Below are 1,476 nucleotides of genomic sequence, written 5' to 3' on the forward strand. Positions count from 1 at the left end.
CTTCCCCTCCGTGTGCGGAGGTGATTAGAGACAGCCTCAGACTCTCTTTACTTCAGGGGACTGGGAAGGGACCTCGGGTGTTTTCTGGCTCCTGAATTCCACAGTTTCTTTAAGAAGTGATTCAGGGAACAAGTATTTATTGAGGTCCTTGTAAATGCCAGGTACTGAACCTTTGTTATCTTCTTTTCTGCAAGTAGGATGGAGTCTTCAGGTATGTACAATTGGAGAGGAAAGACACTAAGGTCATTAAATAATTGTCTTGCTTGATCGTGTCTCAGAATTAGCTGAGGACATTTAAAATGCATATTCCCAGGCCCACCTCTGGAATCTCTAATTCTGAAAGTCTAGGGTGAAACTCAGGAATCTGCGTTTTTCATATTCCCCAAGTTATTCTTCTGCAGATTATCTAGGACCATATTTAGAGAAATATCGCTCCAAGGCTTGATGACTAATCTGAAATTATTTTTCCCCAAAAAAGTAGGCTCTAATGGCAGAAGGATTAAAATAAAGCTATTAAGGGCCTTAATGAGATAACATACAGGCACCTATGTATTTCCTTGCTAAGTCTGGCAACTCTAGAGGAGTACTGAGCCTAGGAAGTAGGAGGGTACTGGGAGCCTAAAGACAAGTTTTACTCAAGCCATCTGCATAATCATCTATCTTTTCTTGATACTGCTCTTGGCTTGGTTCCTGGGTACTTCAGAGGGTATCCAACTAGACTGTGGTGAGTGCAGAAATGAAATGCATCTTTGATTAGGAAATTAGGAGAATTGGGATTATGTGCCTGGAATCAGATGCTAATGAAACATAATAACTATCTCTCAGCCTCTTCTGTCTGTAATTTAAGGAATATTTAGCATTCTTGCCATAAAGCCTCAATTCTCCATCATGAAGCAGAAGAATTCTGATAGCAATCGAAAAATAAAAAAGGCTTGCAACAGGCTTCCATGGAGCTCAACATATAATAATAAAAAGACCCAAACAAGTCAAATTATAGACTGCATCACACTCATACAATAACCAACAGGCCCTCCTATGTGCTGCTTCATCAGAAATTCTCATAAACTCTGAGTCTCATCAGCCACTTAACTTTGTGATTGATTCACACATAAGCCCTTTGGCAATGCTGTGTTAGCAAGGATGTCTTAGAATCTCTTCTCTGAGCAGGAAGACCACTTTTTTCTTTTTTCTCAACCTCCAGTTCTCCGTGTTCTGCCAAGCACATGCTGTTACAGAAAGAAAGAAATGCATTTGCGCGCCCAATGCTAAATGTCTCTAGGAAAGGTCTTGTTATTCCATTTGGTAGAAAATGAATGTACCATGATGTCTCCCTAAAATGTAAAGAGGCCTGGGCGCAGTGGCTCACGCCTGTAATTCTAACACTTTGGGAGGCAGAGGCGGATGGATCACCTGAGGTCAGGAGTTTGAGACGAGCTTGACCAATATGGTGAAACCCTGTCTCTACTAAAAATAAAA

This window comes from Colobus angolensis, unplaced genomic scaffold (genome assembly GCF_000951035.1).
Source record: "Colobus angolensis palliatus isolate OR3802 unplaced genomic scaffold, Cang.pa_1.0 Scaffold15, whole genome shotgun sequence".
Taxonomy (NCBI): Eukaryota; Metazoa; Chordata; class Mammalia; order Primates; family Cercopithecidae; genus Colobus; species Colobus angolensis.